Raw genomic sequence first — 20,481 nt, forward strand, 5'->3', positions numbered from 1 at the left:
TGCTGATGCTAGCTCATCAATTGAGGAATACCCAAATCAGCCTCTCACACGGTTTGGTGCGGTTTATGATGATCAAGAGCGGCACGTTACTGTGAAAGGGAATCGCTAGATCTCAATGATAACCGAATATTTTTGGCTCGAATTAGATGATATGGACTTGGACAATATGTTGGCACCAGAAGTCACACAGCGAATGTCACAATCGATTTATTGAAAACTAATTTTGGTAAACGTGTTATCTCACGAAATGGTGCAGTCATTTGACCATCTCGGTTGTGGCTACGTCAAGTCTGTGTCTATGCCCAAAAGCCGGCGGTGATTGATGAACTTCGTACGAATACCGAACGTGAAAATGTAGCAGTATCGGCCAATTTATTCTTAAAAACCGTCGAATATTGGATTCAGCGTCCGGACTTCTGCAAGTGGTGGCCATGCAAAAAAAATCGAGTTCCGTACATAATAGCATCTAAATTCATTGATATCAGAAACCGTTTTTGTTTTATTTAAAAAAGTTTAACATAGAATATTTAAGAATTTGTATGGCAATAACAATTCCTATGTTTTTTGGTAAACATGAAACAAACACATTTAAAGTTTTAGTGATTTTCGTATTGACAAAGGAAATTTTTATTATTGTAATTAAAATACAATATATTTTCAATAAACGATAAGGACAATGAATGAAATTATATAAGCATTAATATTATGCCACTCATTACACCACAGCTATTGCCACAACAAAGTCGTTGAACGCAGCAACCGCACACTCACGCGCCTTAATTAACGAATGACAGTTCATTATATGTTATTCAACATAATAAGTTTAATTGCTTATAAATAGACGCCTTCCCATGCCATATTTCTAATTAAATATATTTCTATTACAAAACGCAAACACATAATTATAGACAAGAGAAAAGTGAAGGCAAACAATTCAGGCAAGAAATTATAGTTTTAATAAATAAACGCCGGCAAAGGAGTATGTATATATTATATACATATATGTATACAAGCATAAATATATATGTATATATATATATATTTATCTAAATTTTTGCTATCATGCAATATCGCTTTCGATTTGGCTTTGCTATTACACATTTCAGTGGGTTATTGCGAATTTTAATTCACCATTTTGCCGGCAGCGGCACTTCAACCTTAAAAGCAAAGGCAAAGGCGCTGGCAGAAAAAGAGGGCCAAACGGTTATTAAAAGAAAAACACGTGAAATAGTAATTATGTCATTTTCCAGCCCCAAAATAAAAGAAATACATAAAACTTATGCAACACTTGTGGCGGGTTAACCAAACAAAAAAAGCACACGCCTAACAGTAAATGCGAATAAATATGTGCAAGTGCGCTTATGAGCTTATGTAAATGGAGCGGCAGCCGGCAAAGGTTAATCCACTAGAGAGAATGCGTGTAATGCGGGGCGTAAACACAGCCACCAGCAGCGCGTCGGGTGCTACTGCAACGCAAGCACGCGTGTATTTGTATAAAGTACAACAACAAGTTGGCAGCGCTGCGCGCCCACATGAGCGCACTTATGCTGTGGCAAACTTTTAAGTGCACACAATTTAGTTTTTGTTTACATTTTTGACGTCTTTGTTCGACGCAATTTTCTGAGGCGCGCATGCGTAGCGCGTAATCTCGTATTGCCCGCGTTGCCGCGCTGCCAACAGCTGTTTCGTCTGCGCTGCGCTAGCAGTGTCTACGCATTCGCAATGTTTTTCCGCCTAGTTACACTTTCTTTCACCTTTCGCGCCTTCTGTTTGCCACACAGGCATATATAAAGATGTAATTATATGCTGTAAATATGTGCATATATATATGTGTATGAGCATATATGTGGATATTTATGTCTGTATATATAATATCAGCAGCATATCATTTTGGGTAGCACCTACCTAATATGTTTCACTAATTTTAATTGCACCTTATGAGGAGTTAATTGTGCGCATAAATGTTGCTCATCAATTGCATACTGGCTGGTGCGCATGCGCAAATGCGAAATTGAAAGAATTGGCTTCACGCATATTCATATGTTTTATTTCTGTTTTTATACTATTTTTTGCATGTCTGTGGCACTATTAAGTTAACCAAAAATAACACTATGTTTAGGGTTAGAAGGTGGTCTTATTGCCAATATTTTATTGATGAAAAATATTAAATTAGGCCAAAGTTATTTTGAAATTCGAAAGGCATGTGCTATTATTCATATAATAATTGCGAAATCAGTTTTCATCCATACTGCGAATATACCTTGTGATCCTTGAACGTAAAGATTGATTGACTCAACTTCAGAAATATCAAAAATGAAATGTTATAGGAAGATTTGGTAATTTTTTTTAAGAAATTATACATAAATTGGGTAGTCTTTTCATATTTCTAAACAAACTTCAACTTATATTTTTTATATTTATAATGAACTTTGAACCAAGTATGTACCACTTTGGTTGATCACTTTTTGCCATTTTTCCACTAGAGATTTTATTTCAACAGTGTAAATCTAGTCTGATTTCTCAGCGAAAAACTGTCACAACCTATTTTCACAGGCTTCTCTTGAAGCCAACTTTACTCCATTAAGGGAGTTCTACACTGATCGAAACAAATGGTAGTCCGTTGGCGCAAGGTTAGGGCTATATGGTGGATGTACCAAAACATCTCAGCCAGGCTCTCCCAGTTTTTGCCGAGTCATCAGAAATGTGCTTGGTCTAGCGTTGTCCTTATGAAAGAAGGTGATCACTTCTGGTTTCTTTTCGATTGCTTGCTTCAATCTCATCAGTTGTAGACAGCAAAATGTAGAATCAATCGTTCGACCAGGCTGACGCAGCTCGTAGTGGACGACTTTCAATCCCACCAAACACTCGGCATAGCCTTTCGATGCATCAATCCTTGCTTTGTGACCATTTGTTGATCTTCGTCATGCTTGGACCATGACCTTTTTTGCAAATTATTGTCGTATTTAATCCACTTTTCGTCTCCTGTTACCATGCGCTTAAGAAATAGTTCGATTTCATTTCGTTTTAGCAAAGAATCGCAGATGATAATTCGGTCCATTAAATTTTTCACAGTCAATTCATGTGGTACTCAAACATCGAGCTTCTTTTTGTAGCCAGCCTTTCAAATTCAAAACTGTTTGATGATGAAATGAATATTAAGTTCCTTAGCGATGCCATGGTTGCTTATGCGACGGTTCTGATCAATCTTTCCCATAATTTCTTCGACTTTTTCAGCGATAGGTCGACAAGAGCGAGGTTCATTTTTTACATTGAAATTTCAAGAAAGGAAGCAAGCGAACCCTTTTTTTTATACAAAATTTCAAAAAATTGCAAATTTCTTTATTATTTTCACTCATTTTTAAACATTGTGTAAACACACGTTCAGAGTCTTCTATGGACTCCATATTCATCGAACAATACGGACTGACGTTCTTTTAAAATTTGTGTAGATAGTCTCTAAAGCACCTGTTATCTAGTTTTCCACGTATGGGTATCAGGTATAAGTCTGAGGATCCACCTTTGGTTGAGGTTTGCCACCATTGATGCCATATAATTATGCTGTTCTTTTTCTCCCCTCTTTTTTTTTGATTTCTGTAATTGGCGCTGATAGCTCGTATAGTTTCGTGAATTCGTCTCCCTGGATGTCTATGAGCGGCATACTAGCTAGTACTTCAGCTGCTTTGCTGGATATGGTTCGGAAAGCACTTGCTACTCTTACTGCTGTGAGTCTATGCTCGACATTTATTGGTCTGGCATATGCTTTTTTGTTTAGTACCTACATATATACATATTGGAGTTTTATATAGTATTACTGAGCTCAACGCTTTTGCGATTAGCAGTCGACGACTGGAGCGCAGACAGCCTCTGTTTGCCATCATTCTTGATAAGGTATTGTAAATTTTATTTGCTTTATTTAATGTTTATGCCAAGTGTTCGTTGAATTTTGTTTGGAGTTCAATATTATGCACACTCTCCTATAGTGAGAGAATTATTTTGTGCTCAGCCAGTTCCAAACTCATGGAAGAAAATTTAGTAGCACGTAGTATTGTAGTATCTTACAAAAAATTAAAGTAACTTAAATCAGCCAACCTTGCCGAGGTTAAATGCTTCCACCTCATCTTCACATATTCCGAATGAAAAAGGGTCCTCATTAAATTCGAAAATGAGTGAAATTGGATCCTATTCCCACTCCTTGCCAATATAACTGTTACATATGGCATATTAATGTTATTTAAATATTATAATTGAATAATTGATCGGTTTATTTTCGCCTCTCTCTTTTTCTATCTTTAAATAAAACAAATTTACGTACTGAAACCGAAACTCAGAACAACCCAAAGCAGAAAAAGCACTGAAATTATCTGCTGGTTACTTTTCAAGCTCTTGAGCTCAGATATGTACATATGTATGTATATGTGTTAATACTACTTTTTTTAAGATTTAAGCACTCAAATAAAAGGAAAGTCAGAGCATCGGCCAAAGCTAACTCAACTAGCTATCGAACGTGATAAAATTTTGTAAGTTAATAACTGTTTGTGCATAACATCTTGTTACGAATGTGATTGCCTTGTAGTAAAACTCAATTGGGTTTGAATACAAATGGGTTAAAGCATACGCCTGAGCAAGTTAAAGAGGAGTGCATAGTCAGAGTTATGTAGTTAGCGGTGTAGCTGGGAGGCAAATACATGTTTCCCAACATTTTTGAAAAGTGAGGTAACCGGGAATAGTATGTATTTTTTATTTTAGTTCAACTAAATATTATGAAATTATATGATGGAAAGATATTAAAATGAAGAGTCTCAATTTTGACATTTTATGATAAAAATGTCTAAATTGTTATACAAAAATATAACATAACTCTTCATAAGCTTACATGCGAAGGAAAAACGATATAATCGAAACCACTCATATTAACAACAAAATGGAGTTTTGGTTAAAAAATGGTTATATATTGGTTATATATTAGTTATCTATTGGTTATATCTGACTGCGGCAGCTGAAAATTGTATGCTACTTATATGTAATATAAGTTTTGAGTTTTGGTTATAAAATGGTTATATGTTGGATATATATTGGTTATATCTGACTGCGGCAGCTGAAAATTGTATGCTACTTATATGTAATATAAGTTTTGAGTTTTGGTTATAAAATGGTTATATGTTGGATATATATTGGTTATATCTGACAGCGGAGGCTAGAATTTTATTCTATTTCTAGAAATAAATAAAAAAGTCAATTTAGATTTTTTTGAAGATACGTTGTTTTTCATTTTAAGTGATGATATAGTTCTTTTTTTCAATTACTAAAAGTTTATCACCTCTTGAGTTTCGTTTATTGGACAAGAAGCTATTTTGGATCGGAAGAACTTCAATTATATCAGTGGTTGGCAAATCAATTTTGTTTCTAAAATTTACTTATTTTTTTTTTAACAATTACTCGTAAGCCTCTAAAAATTCGATTTTACTCCACAATAATGCCTTATTTAAAATTTCTTTCGGTCTCTGGCAACCTATTTCGGCCACCATCAATACGCGCCAGACCATTATCTCACCTGTCTATTTCGCGAACTGAATACAGAAATCGCCAAAGTAGTCAGCGCATTATCCATTGATACCCAGACCAATTAACGAAACAACCAGCGAACGAAACAACTAGCATATACATAGGAATATACTATGGCATATATACCGATATATAAATATATATAGTACACTTATATATAAATATATGTACTTCTAGCGTCACTTATGCATACATAAATGAATATATGAGCACATCGAACGTTGGCTGATTATAAATCGTGACACAATTCAGCCGGCAATTTGGAGCGACGGGCGCAGTGCTTTTCCTTATTTGTACGGGTGTGTGCCACTTGTGAACACTTGTTTATAATATATTCATATATTATATGTGCACTCGCATTATATTACTCCTATATATAGGCACGTCTGTGCGCTTGAGTGGCGAGCATAGTGCAATCGGACATTAAAATAAATTTATGCACCAATATTTTTGTAGTCAAGCTTCTACTTATACTCGTATTAAGTGATACTAAAAATTTTATATAAACGAATAATAAAATAGTAATCTTAGCTAAAAATCATTAACTTCCAAGAAATAAGTTAGCTGGCAAAATGAATTTATCATGTGGGTTTCAAAATTAGAAGATATTTTGTGACCCAAACATTTTTTAAAAAATATATGGAAAACTGCTATATCAGCTTTGTTCAGTGAGAAAGTCTTTCTCGGCCAATAAAATATTTCGGACGGAGGTAACACTGCAACCAGATTACTCGTTTGATTAGAAAAGGTATATATCCAAAATATATCCAAAATATTTTTAAATCGCATGGAAACATTTTTAATATATTTGTTTCTTTCAAAATCTTAAATCTGCTCCCAGCTTTAAATTTCCTGCCACAGCTCTAGAAATAACTTGGTCAATATATAAGATCCAATTTCCGGAGATGGAATAGCTTATACTAAGCAGTTTCAGTGTTCAGGTGCATGTATTTTTGTATCGATTGACACTATATTTTGGATGAATAAATGAAGATAAAATCCACTCCTAAGTGTTAATGACTAGCCTTCTCAGCTTAAGATGGTAAGGTTGATTTGGTTGGCTGATCGTCAAATGTAGCGAGGTATCACACTGATGTAATCTTTTGTGAAGCCATATAAAACTCCTTTAGTCGGGTTTTAACTCGACAAAACACATTGAAACTATACGAAAGAAATAAAAATACGTGTCAAGGCTTCTAGGAATTTTTCCAGCGAAAGTTTTTGTTTGAAACAAAGAACTCAGAACATATTTTCCATTTTAGCTTTCGTGATGTTCTGCTCCAAAGCCAGAATCGAACCGGGATTGTCCGCATAAACATTAGACTTAACATGTTCCCACAGAAAAAAATCGGTGGTGTGACATCACACGATCTTGGTGGCCAATCGACCGGCCCAAAACATGAAATTATTTGATGACTGAAGTCTTTTCTCAAATAAATCGATTTATTGTCGGCTATCATAGTACGAAAACGGTCGCCATTGACGATTACGTTTTCACAGTCATCATTTTTGAAGAAATATGAACCGATGATTCCACTGGCCATCAAACCACACCAAACCTTTGTTTTTTCTGCATGAAATGGCAGCTTTTGAATATCTTACGTTCCAACTACGACAATTTGCTTGTTTACATACCCATTAAGCCAGAAATTTGCCTCATCGCTGAACAAAGCTTATCTCGAAAACGTCGGCTCTTCTTGGAACCTTTCAGAAGTCGAGCGTCTTCAGTTCTTGCACAAGCTGTATTTTGTACGCTTTCAATTTAAGTAAAATGCACCAAGTCGTTCCATACGACAGTCCGAGTCGTTGCGAACGGCGCCGACTCCCTATACATCTATTCGGTCTAATTTTATCCAGTAATGAATGGGGTCTCTAAATGGATGATGGTGTTGCGAATAGTACGCTCAGTGGACAGATTATGTTGACCATAAGGCAGAAGATGGTTTCAACGGTTCCATGATAATGATTTCGATGTGAATAATGAAAAACGTGGAAGACCACCAAAAAAGTTTGAAGATGCCGAACTGGAAGCAATATTGGATGAAGATGATACTTTGTGTGAAAAGCCCCTTCCTTCCCTTCCAAGTATACATATTTATACATAGTTTCAGAAGCAATTTTATGACATTTCCGATCGTAAATACATTTCACATTGAACTCAAACAGTGTCTTAACTACTTTCCCATGCATTGAACCGAGTGAGGCTCCACAAGGCAACTCATTTCAATAAAAACAACCATCCCACATTAACATAACTAATTACAACAAAAAAACGCAAATAGCATGTAAACCGCTAACTTTAGTTTGAAATTAACCGCCAACATACACTTCCGTAATTTCACTTTCGCATTGTTTTCCGATAGTTGTACCAATTGACTTGTGCATTAGCTTGTACAAATAAATCGACGATTTCCCTTTCAACCAAATGAACTTCCGCGCCGATCAAAAAGCGCAAAGGCAACATGCGCGCCTGCGATTGACAACGTTTGCTTAATATTGGCCATTTTTTCTAAGTATTTCTGGGACATTATACAGGCGAGCAGCGCATTGGTTGAGTGATTGATTGATGGAAGCAAATGCGCAAATGTCCGCGCAAACTTTGGCTGGCCAACGTTGAACTATTTGCTTAATAAATGCTTGATTACCTGATCACTTATCTGCTGCTTTATTACATATCGGGGCGAACGTTACAGTTTGTACTCAAAACCAGCGCTTGCCTCAACTCATACGCGCATGCGCAATAGAAACGTAGACACAAAATATTCGCATGCCTTGTCGTCCATCGCGTCCGTTAGCTGTGTAGGCCGTCTTTTTTCATTTCTTGATTTCTTGGGAAATTCACTGGACGCCATCGGTGACTGGTTCGTCGTAAGTGTTCAACATTCACCCATCCGTCCCACAATTGCCTTCATCCGGCCCGGCGATTGCCTATGCGGTCGGTCGCCTTCGTATCTTGTCACGTCGACTTCTTGCTGTTTGTTTTTGTTGTTTGGCTTGCGTTTAAACGCGGTCGCGATAGTGCAACACAACGTCACATAATGTGTCACATGTCGGTTATTTATTGTTATTAACTGTAGTTCGCAATAGCCACAACAAAAGCAACAATGTGTCTTTGCGCGTTTCGTCAGCAATTTGCTTGAAAGTGAAAAGCGCCAACGAAACAAGCGCGTACAAGTACAAGCTGCCAGTAAATTAGGCATAAAAAACGAATCTAAGAAATTATAAATTTTAATCGCGCTGCTTAATTAAAAGTGCCCCTCTACCAATAAACGTGTCGTTGGCGCTAGACTGGAGTGATTGTGGTTGAGTGCCGGTTTGTGATAAGTCAGCTTGGTCATTTACTCGATCCAAAAGTTGAGCTATTTAGTTTTATTTTATTGCAAAATCTCCTCTATTTCTTTTTGTCTTCAATAAGAGTTTTAGATGAGATATAAAGAGTCTTTCTTAATAATGATAAATGCAATAGTAGATGGTATATAGGCGGTTTGATGATCGTAGGGTGTTTATTGTAGGATTGTTTGCTGGTAAAATGCCATTTTGGAGGCCCAACAAGAGTAGAATTTCAAAAAAGGAAAGTTGTTTGGTTTCAAATCGCTAAGATCAGTCATTGAAAAATGCAAATAATGTTATTCTGAACCATTTCACTATTTATCCTCAAGCAGACAGTAAAAAATTACTTTTACTTTATTAACCCAAACGTCGGTAAACGGAATTTCTTAGATTCCACCATAACTAAGTAGGTTACCTTCATTTCAATATTGTATTCGACGGTTCAATCTCAGTCTGTCAAAGGTTAGCAAAAAAAGGATAAACTGTCTAGATGGATTCTACCTCTCCCTTCTTCCACAGAGCTTTCGCGAAAAGCGTGCGGAAATATTTAATCAGTTAAGCCCAGCGCTATAGCGCAGATGACAACGGAGTACAGTCTCACGTCCAATCGAATGAAACGCCTTGCTAGTGTAAGACTGTCCTCCTTAGCAAGCTAATCGGCATTGAAGTTTCCGGCAATTCTACAGTGACGGGGCAGCCAGAGAAGTCTAAAACGCAGAAGCTTGATGGCTATTTTAATAATGCGGTTATATACTGCTGTACTATAGGTAGGCCATTTAAAGTTGACCCAACAAAAGAAAACAATGTTTGATAATTCGGGTGGTGAGCACGGTGCTCGTTCGTTCCAATGATGTGGTTGGCCGTAGGGAAACGTTCGGCGCAAATTTTATTCCACAGAAAATTAGATATTAAATAAAACAAAGGGTTTCATATAATACATATATTTTAAATATAATAAGATTGGACAAACACTTACCTACGTCTGTATCGCTGAGTTGTCGCAAAAGGAGAAGAGTGCGCGCACTTTTAGTAAATGTTTAGTTGCGCGCGAATTAATACTTCGAAAAAAGTTCGAAAAAGAGAAAAAAAAAAAAAAATTAATCTGCCGATACAGACGTGGCAAAAGAAATTGGGCGGGGGCGTCGTCAACAATGTTTTTTGTTCATTTCAAAAATAATTTTATTTTGGTCCAAGGGGATTTGTTTTCAGCTAATATTTAAAAATTAGATCGCGTAAATGGGCACCTTTAGCTTTGACAGCTAAATGCTCTCTTTTTCGACATTTTCCATGACTTTGGCCAATGTTTCGGATGATTGGCGGCTGTTTCACGTCGAATGTTGGCTTTCAGTTGAGCTAAGGTCTTTGGGGCTTATTAGCGTATACCTGGATTTCAAATAACCCCACAAATAAAAGTCTGGTGGCGTCAAATCTGGTGATCTCGGTGGCCAGTCAACATCACCATTTTTCGATATCAATCGCCCGGGGAAAAATTAAGGCGTCGCGGAATAATCAGCTGGGTTTAGTTTTGTTGCCATTTGAAATTTATATGGAAACATCTTCAAATCTTTATGAATTATGCGTCGGAGAGTGGTGCGAGAGATGTCTAATTCCTGAGAGCGGCGATAACTCGATGTCGATGGAGTCTCCTCAATACTGGCTCGTACAGCTTCGATATTTTCATCAGAACGTCTTGTGCGTTGTCTGGATGCATGACTGGCATTACTGAGATTACCGGTGTTCACAAATTTTGCGTATAAAGACTTAGTTGTGTTCTTAACTGGAGCACTTTTCACTTTATTTTTTTGCGAAACGCAACGTTGAGTTAACACAATTGAAAAGTTATTTTGAATATAAAGCTGAACAATTTCAGCGCGTTCTTTTTGGAGTGTACTGTTCCATGGTATAAATTGTCTTCGAATGGACGCTTCTAACGCGGTATGACATTATCCGATTTGTCAGCGCTGTTAAAAGTTACAGCGTTGCCAGATGGGTCAACTTTAAATGGCCTACCCTAGCTGTAGCTGTAAGCTGAAGCGTATCAAGGTTTCTTGAACTGATTCACAATTATAAGAGTATATGACATTCACGACTCCATTAAAAGAAGCATATTTCAGTTAGCAATACTCTAGCAGAGCATTCACCATAAGATCGGAATATGAATATTAATGAAATGGAAATAATTTCCAGGAATAAAGGACAGTATTTAATGGATTTAATAAAGCTATAAATTCAATGAATGAATAAAAAACTTTGTAGTCGAAAGCTACATTTAAGTCTATAATATCAAATGCAAGGTAGAGATCTCAGTGTTCGATGATTTCATTAAAACTATTCGCGTAAACCGAATCCCAAAGAAATTTATTTCTGGATTGGTGACACCTTTGTTATGTCCGTCTAAAGTTTTAATCTCCATATGATATTAATTTGTTTTTGGCAACGGTTTTGTTTTCGACGCGAAAAGTTTGTCTGGTGATTTTTTAACATGGACAAAAATTTAATCAATGGGATTGCTTGAAATTTTTGTGTTTCCAATGGAATCGTATTTTTGGAATCATTAAAATATGTTTGCAAAAATGATTTGGTGTATTGCCAGTAATTACGACAAAAAACTAGGCCTCAGGCGCCAATGTATATCACCGGTGATACACGCCTGGGCCAAATGCAATACGTTTTTTTTTTCTTGGCACATGGGTCCTAGATTTTTGTCGTGATCACTGGTGATACACTCACTGGAAACGTGTTAATGATTTGAAAATCGTGGGGCATCAGAAAGATAGCGAGAGCCTCAATATTGCATATAGACCGACTCAACACATTTTGGTTAATTTTTTCGGTAATAAGGATGTCAATGCGAGACTTGTATCAGAATACATGAATCTTAAAAAAAATCTGTATGTGGCATAATAATGTTGTTAGGAATACTAAAAAAAACTGTAAAGTACAGTTTCCTTAGAGCGACGAGATTCTCTTTTATATATCTATGTTATAATCTAGTCTTCAGTCTCAAATAAACCTGTGCATCTAAAAAAAGTGGTTGACCTCCCATAATTTTTCGTTGACGAACTAAGCTGAAGTTGACCTTTTGCGACGACAAAGCTAGTAGTGCCGCCTGGCTGCCTGTGTAAATAGTCACTTTCTGTATCCTCTCGGATTTGTTTAGTAGAACTCTACAGGCCTTCTGTATGCCAGGTATTTGCGCTTGGACTATATTAGCCTCAGTTTTTTCGAACGAAAGATAGAGATATAAAGATTCTCGAAATATAAATCGTCCTTACGCCACAGTAAATTTTGAAATCTAATCTAAAAGTATAGTTTCCTTTCTTCAAAATGAAAATTATAATTAAGTCATGGGTTGCTGATTTATAGCATTATAGTTCCTTTTGGTTTTACAATATATGCCTCCCAAATGATCGTGACTTGTACGCCAAGTATAGATAAAACAAAAACAGCAAAAACAACATTGTACACATATTTTATCTAAGATCATTAATTATATTAAAAAAATTTATATTTCAAAGTAAGTTCAGACGTTGAAGCATTCCAAAGTACGCTTAGTGGGTGCACGTCCAAAAAAAGGTTCGTCAAAGCTTTTCACAGTGTTGCCATAACGATGTGACTGTCGCCACCAAAAACCACAATTGCCGCTACAGCTAGTTACAGCGTTTAAAGGCGATAAGCATGACCTAAATAAGTGTTAAGAAAGAAGAAAAAGCAAGCCCCAAACACAGATAACTTACATTGTAAGGCACAGGTGTAGTTATGTATGCACATACTCGTATACAGATATTAGTATGTGTTGGTATGCGTGCGCAACTTTCTACATGAATAAATATTGGTAAACGTTTACGATTCTAAAAAAACAACAACAAAAACAGCAACACTAATAATAATATAAAGAAGAACAACAAACATAATTACTACGACAACAACAATAATAACAACAAAAACAGTAATAGTAACAACAACAATAATAATAAAAAAAACAACAAAAATAATAATAACATAAACAACAGCAAGAAAAAGTACAACAACACCAATAATAGCTACAACAACACTGACAAAAACAACCACAACAATAATAACAACTACAACAACACCAATATCATATACAACAACACTAATAACAGCAACAACAACGCTAAAAATAACCAACAAAAATAAACATCATTTCATTGCCAAGTAAGCGCACAAGCGAATGAACTGCCGCTCGTGGGCAGCCAAAGAAGTAGTGGCAGAGAAGCGAGGCAGAGACACAAAACAAAAGACTGCAGCAACGAACTTAAAATTCAAATGGCCACGTCTCAGTCATATTCGAGTAAACATTTGCTTGTTATGCAGGTAATTTAGGTTCTTTCTCGCCGTAAGCATGTGGATGAGTGGATAAGTTGGCTCGTTTCTGCTTTTTGGCTTTGTTTTTGTTTTAGCTTTTGACATTTTTACCCGCACATAGCCAGTGGTCTCGCTGCGCTGATTACAATGTGAAGTCGCCACAAGCCGTGCGGCCACAATATGTTGCAATTGTGACACACTTACAAAAGTGGCCATAAAATAAAAGCTGCCACACTGCCTCTTCACATTACGCCGAAATTTCGCAAAGCGCCAACAAACCGTTATTTGAGCCAAGCAATGCAATTATGCGCACATAAAAATTAATAAACGAAATATTGTTGCTAATAAAATCACACGAAATCACATCATTTTGCGAAAGTTAGAAGAGATTTGTGTGTGGCATTTAATTGCGCGGACACTTAAGTGCGAGAATTTGCGCATTAAAGTCCAAAGAAATTAGTAAGTGTGCCACGAGTATTTTGCAATTAATGCCATTAACTGCCTGGGACGTGTTTGGCCTGTGGAGCAGCTTTTATTGGTATTGAGAAATCTTCTTAGAAGCTAGCGCACAACACGCTGACAAATTGCCCAAAATAATATGTGTGGGGAATAAGAAATGTGACGACAACATGACAACGACACTTGTGACCCCACAAAGTGCGCATGCGCAGCTGTTGCAACATGCCGGCGGCCACAGATGTCGGCAGCTTTTACCAGCTGAACTTCAGCGCGGCATTGTGAAATCTTTCTGAATTCAGAGAAAACGCTGCGGAGTGTGGCTAAATAAGTAGAAAATCGGAAATAATGAGGAAACTCACGAACACATGCACACCTACACTTATAAGTATAACTATATGTGGTTACAAATTAAAATTTTTTTCTTTGAGAAACTAATCTAAGCAAAATTTTATTCAATAAAACAATAAAATTCGTTTTTTTTAATTTTTTTCATTTTGTTTTTTGCTTCCCACAGCATTGCCTGCTTGTCATCGGCCTCATCACCGGTGTTGCCGTTCGGTGATGGCTGCTGTTGATAGACATTTCAATTTGTTTTGCACTTATGGCATCACATAAAGTCTGTCGTTCAACCAAAAACCGAAAAGTAAAAAAAAATGTTTTTGAATGGCAAGCAATTAATTACATTTGTCTACATTTTGATTTACAAGCCTTCGAACACAGTCGCAGGGCAAACGCTAAGCAAATGGGTGCTGATTTACTCTGAAACTCGTTAAATGTTAGATGAGGTGTTGAAATAGCTGTACACAATATGCTAGATGTCCTTGGTTAGATGATTATACATATTTTTGTAGTAATGTTATACTTTTAGCTAACATTTTTTAGAAAAGTACATTTTTGAAGAGTGTCGTTCATTTTAGATGAATCAACTATAAAGTAAAAAATATGATCTTTTTTAACCGAACTTCTCTAAAATGATTGAAAGGATTTGAGTTAAATTTTGGAAATTTCGACAAAGTTCAAATATTTTCTCGCTGAGTGTCGTCACACAATGATTCCTCCCATAGGTCAAAAATCAAAAAATCGATACCAAAATTATTTATTTGTTTTTTGTTTGAGTACCACATGAATTGTCTATGAAAAATGTAATGAACCGTATTAACATCAGCGATTCTTTGTTGAAATAAAATGAAATCGAACAATTTCTGAAGCGAATGGTAACAGGAGACCAAAAGTGGATCCAATATGACAATAATGTGCGAAAAAGATCATGGTCTAAGCGTGCTGAAGCTCAACAAATGGTCGCAAAGTCAGGATTGAAAGGTTATGCTGAGTTTTTGGTAGGATTGGAATCATTTACTATGGGCTGCTCCAGAATGGTTGAACGATTGATTCTACATTTTACTTTCAACAACTGATGATATTGAAGCAAGCAATCGAAAAAATGGCCAGAATCGATCAACAGAAAGACCTTTGTCTTTCATCAGGACAACGCCAGACAACACACATCTTTGATAACTCCGAAAAAACTGGGAGAACTAGGCTGGGAAGTTTTGATGCATCCACCAAAAAGCGCAAACCTTCCACCATCGAACTGCTATTTGTTTCGGTCAATGCAGAACTCCCTTAAAGGAGTAAAGTTGGGTTCAAGAAAAGCTTGTGAAAATTACTTATTGCAGTTTTTCGCCGAGAAACCAGAAAAGTTTTACACTGAATGGAATGGAATAATATCTCTAGAGAAAAAATGCCAAAAAGTAATCGACTAAAATTATATATATTTAGTTCATTAAAGCTTATTATAAATATTAAAAAAAATAAGTTCAAGTTTGATTAGAAATACGAAAAGACTTTTTCGTCTACCCAATATTTTAACTAAAAGTTTCCCGAATTTCCTTGAAAATGGTTTCTAACTATTAATTCTGAATTTTTTTTCAACCTTGTATTTTATATATTTTACATTGCTTGTCGAGAGGTGAACGCTTTTGTAAAGGTTTTATTGATTTGATTCAGACTAGACTTGAAAACAAATCCAGTTGCATTCAAATATTTCACACGTGGCTATGACGATTTAAAAAATGAAAATCGAACTACATGTTTTCAAAGGGTCACAGGATGCTACTATATACTCTAGTGCGATGCTAAGGTTGTTCAATTGGACACTATTCGCAGTTAAAAAATTAAAAATCTGTTATTAGCTAAAAAACTTAATATTTATTTACATAGTCCACTTCTTACCCAATTTACATGATTTCTTATTTTCTTATATTTTAACGCGCTTTAGACAATTGTAATAATTCGTAAGTTATCTGCCATCGCGCGGAACAAAGCGAGCTGTGCCTATCCACCATCTTGTTTCGAGGGCTTACAAAATCCAGCTCGTATCAGAACGAGAGAACCATCGATCCCAATTTTCGATGGAAAATTTTATGCAGCGTTGAAGCTTACTTTTGGTTGAAAGGGTAGATTAATGAATAAAATTATCGCAATTGCAGTAATCATAATCTATGAGCCGTTGTTGGGAGACCGTCACTGTTTGATGTGCTCTATGCATAGACAGAATCAAAGATGCATGTTTCTTCAAAAAGTAAGCCGTCCATGTTGTAAAAGTCAATGGGAATAACAACAAAGTCATAGTAAATGACTTTTTCGAGCCTGAATTGTTTGGTTCCAACAACGAGCGAAATAATCAATTGTTGAGGGAAACTTTGGTGACTTTGTTATGTCGCATCGTGGGCCTGTGATCTTATACCGCTGGACGAACTTTTGTACGAATAATAAGTATTCGCTTATATATGCAAAAAAATCTAAGGCGATTTTCATCTTGGAAGAGAACATTCGACACGTTATTGCTCACTTATACTTGTAGCTCCATCTGCTCCAAAAGTAATCGAAAATTAGGCCTCTCGGCTGAAGTCATCTTTCATATATAATTGCAACCTCTTTTATTTATAATAAAGCTAATAATCTTTGATATATCCTTAGATTATAAACGGTTTATTTCTTCTTGAAGACCACATGTTTACAAGAAATACTATTAATATTTCTAAAATTTCATTTTCTTTTGGTTTGTAGTTTTATGCAATCGGTTCTGTTTTCTATGGCAAAATTACTTTCTTCAAATTATTATTTTTTCATTTGAAACAGGATTCAATTATATGCTGGATGTGTCAATACAGAGCGCACTTCTTCTTCTTACGTATGAGTGCCAGAATTAATTGCTTTTTTTTATTTCTTTCATGAAATTTCTGTTTACATTTTTAAGGTTTTTTATTATTCAGGATCTATTTCTACTCGGTTATCACTCAAAAAACGCACTTTCATTGATTGAAAATTTTGAAAACTTTATTTTTGAATCATAAAAACGAAACAATATAAAAGAAAGTGGCTGATTTTGACATTATGGATGCAATCACATTTGAGAAATTGTTCTTTTTGGGTATTTGAAACAACCCTATATAATTGAATCATGCTAAAGGGTGATTTTTTAAGAGCTTGATAACTTTTTTTTAAAAAAAACGCATAAAATTTGCAAAATCTCATCGGTTCTTTATTTGAAACGTTAGATTGGTTCATGACATTTACTTTTTGAAGATAATTTCATTTAAATGTTGACCGCGGCTGCGTCTTAGGTGGTCCATTCGGAAAGTCCAATTTTGGGCAACTTTTTCGAGCATTTCGGCCGGAATAGCCCGAATTTCTTCGGAAATGTTGTCTTCCAAAGCTGGAATAGTTGCTGGCTTATTTCTGTAGACTTTAGACTTGACGTAGCCCCACAAAAAATAGTCTAAAGGCGTTAAATCGCATGATCTTGGTGGCCAACTTACGGGTCCATTTCTTGAGATGAATTGTTGTCCGAAGTTTTCCCTCAAAATGGCCATAGAATCGCGAGCTGTGTGGCATGTAGCGCCATCTTGTTGAAACCACATGTCAACCAAGTTCAGTTCTTCCATTTTTGGCAACAAAAAGTTTGTTAGCATCGAACGATAGCGATCGCCATTCACCGTAACGTTGCGTCCAACAGCATCTTTGAAAAAATACGGTCCAATGATTCCACCAGCGTACAAACCACACCAAACAGTGCATTTTTCGGGATGCATGGGCAGTTCTTGAACGGCTTCTGGTTGCTCTTCACCCCAAATGCGGCAATTTTGCTTATTTACGTAGCCATTCAACCAGAAATGAGCCTCATCGCTGAACAAAATTTGTCGATAAACACATTTCGAACCGAACACTGATTTTGGTAATAAAATTCAATGATTTGCAAGCGTTGCTCGTTAGTAAGTCTATTCATGATGAAATGTCAAAGCATACTGAGCATCTTTCTCTTTGACACCATGTCTGAAATCCCACGTGATCTGTCAAATACTAATGCATGAAAATCCTAACCTCAAAAAAATCACCCTTTATAATACATATCATCATCCCGTTTTGAATAGCCATATATACAAGAAAGTTGAAAAAAGTTACAGCTGTTCTAAAATGAGTGAAAATATAGAAGAAATTCGCTATATTTTGAAATGTTTGAATAAATAAGGGAAGAAAATACCACGCAAGCCATCAATGAAATTTGTGAAGCTTACGGAGACGACGCTGTATCAGTTCGTGTAGCACAACAATGGTTCGCTCGCTTCTGTTCTGGAAATTTGATTTACACTAATGAAAGTTTTACAGTGATGGAATAATGTCTCTTGTGGAAACATATCTGCTTACTTATTTATTATTATAAATATAAAAAAACTAAGTTGAAGTTGATTAGAAATACGAAAAGACTTTTTCGACTACCCAATATGTTCATATAAGAGCGAGTTTATTTATAAGTAGCCAAAAAAAAACGAAAAAACACGTACGTTGAAAATTTTCACACTGAACTACTTTGAGAGACCATGGGTCCCAAACCAGTTTCGAGCCAGCGATTTTTAAGGCGAAGATAAAAAAAGCTGAATAATCAGCTGTATTGGAGATATACATATGTTAGCTTATGGTCTGACTGATTCCTACAAATGGCCAAAAGAATATTAAAATACATTTAATAAATGAATTTGGTGCGGATATTTCGAAAAATAGCCAAAAATAGCGAAAAGTTTTTCTAATCTCTGAAAACTTTTTCTTCGACCTCAAAACCGGGTTTAGGTCTATAATCTCTTAAGCCAAAGTTGTTCAGAATGATCCGTAGAATATTTTCCGCATACGAGATTTTATAAAACAAAAAATGACCCGCTCTAATGTATGTAATATTTAACGGTAATTGAAAATTTTACTAGCAATATTAAAACAAAGTGGAAATAAAGTTTAAAATTGCGAACGTGCTTTGCATGAATTCGATTACAACGGTGTAATTTTGCATGCAACTATTTTTAAGTTATCTAGTTAGCCGTTTGCGTTAAGCGAAGGTTTTTGCCAAATTATTATTTTTGTAGTTATATATGAATATATGTATAACACAAGCTAGTAAATATGTAAAAGCGCACATGCGATGCCCTTTCCAAGCAAGCAACTAACCAAATATGTAAAAAAAAATTAATAAAATGTAAAAATAGCGTGTTATATTAATTGAAAATTTTTAAGTATATTTTCGGTACAAGAACATTAAAAAAAGTTTACTTTACAAAAAAACACAATATTTGGGCAAATAATTGATTTGCGAGTTCAACGTAATTTTAAGTTTTCACTTTATATCTATTATAGACCCAAGTAGCCAAAAGACAGGGAAGTTTGGTTTTAATATTAATAAATACGTACATATAAGTATATAATTACATATGTTTGTAGCGCGAAATGTTTGATCAAACTGATACGTATGTAAGCTCAATCACACGCACGCTGACGCACGCATCTGGGCGATTAGCGATCGGTCAAAACACAACGAGACACCCAAATATGAGTAGCGAGTAGCAGCGAGATAAAAAATCACAATACAAGCGTTTGCCTGCGTGCGTAGACAGCGAAGAAGAAACCGGTTGCGCAGCGCAACTGTGAGATTTGTAACCCACTAAACGCTTGAATGGCGAATTTCCATTACCGGCGACCTGAAGTTGGTCAATAAATATATTTAGCGATTTTTATAGATACTTCTTTTTATAAGCGAAGTATAATAGGCGTCTTGGCAAAACTGCTTCTCAAAGGTTTTCATCATTTTTATATGCAAATAATAGCGAAAAGCTTTGACTACAATAATAGAAGTGATGGTGAAGCGAGCCGTTGACCCAAGCTGTCAGGCCGTCTCTTCAGACATATCACGCGCGCCTTATTTGATTTGGCTTTCTTCACGTTCTCGCGCAGCTGTGGCGCTAAATAATTGTCTGTGTATCTGGCTGACCGACTGACTGACAGTTTGGCGGCGGCAGCTAACTCAATCGGCTGCTGTCTGAAGCGACATCAGCTCACACACACACACACACTCAAGTATTCAAAAAAAAAAATGAAATGTGAAAAAAACAGCTGGCAGCCAGCAGCTTTGAACTTCTGAATGCTGCCAGCACATTTCCGTAGTTGTTTTTGTGCGCTTTCGTTTACCTTTGCTACCACTTACTTACTTGCCACCGCCACCACGGCCTGCTGCCGGCTGGCCACAACAATAACTTTCTCCGAATGGAAATTTTCTAATTTCGCTGCATTCATTTTCGACTCTGAGTCACTTGGATTGTTCTGCGTGCCATTCAAACGCAACGGCATACACAGACACTTTTACAAACACACACACACATAAATATATATGTATACTCGTCTGTATGTGAGAATATGCGCTTAAGCACAGTGATACTTCATATCATTTACAATTAAGCTCTGCTTGCTTCAGAATTGCTT

General features: G+C 36.1%; 1 protein-coding gene across 1 annotated transcript in view; it reads right to left on the reverse strand.

The window, feature by feature from the left end:
- LOC105225706 (sushi, von Willebrand factor type A, EGF and pentraxin domain-containing protein 1) overlaps positions 1–20,481 on the reverse strand; it is a 65,086-nt gene that overhangs the window by 18,816 nt on the left and 25,789 nt on the right. The window lies entirely within an intron of this gene.

This window comes from Bactrocera dorsalis, chromosome 4, assembly GCF_023373825.1.
Source record: "Bactrocera dorsalis isolate Fly_Bdor chromosome 4, ASM2337382v1, whole genome shotgun sequence".
In the NCBI taxonomy this organism is placed as follows: Eukaryota; Metazoa; Arthropoda; class Insecta; order Diptera; family Tephritidae; genus Bactrocera; species Bactrocera dorsalis.